Here is a 294-nt window from a genome sequence, read left to right as displayed (position 1 = left end):
ATTGAGCGTAACTTTTGCACACGGTGTCCGTTTTGGGCCCATAAGTACTTTTTGGAAATGTAGCGACCCTTTTGGATTGAACTCACTGCTTCGTCATGGCGTATTAGGTATTTCGGCCATTTTTCGAAAGAACGAGCACTTCTACAGTTGGAACGCTCGGATAGTCGATGTACGAAGAATTGAGCGTAAGTTTTGCAAGAAGTGTTCGTTTCGGGCCCATAAGTACTTTTTGGAAATGTAGCGACCCTTTTGGATTGAACTCACGACTTCGTCTTGATGTATGAGGGATTTCGG

Source organism: Olea europaea, unplaced genomic scaffold (genome assembly GCF_002742605.1).
Source record: "Olea europaea var. sylvestris unplaced genomic scaffold, O_europaea_v1 scaffold529, whole genome shotgun sequence".
In the NCBI taxonomy this organism is placed as follows: domain Eukaryota; kingdom Viridiplantae; phylum Streptophyta; class Magnoliopsida; order Lamiales; family Oleaceae; genus Olea; species Olea europaea.
The sequence above is the reverse complement of the archived record's forward strand: the minus strand, read 5'-3'. Positions refer to the sequence as shown.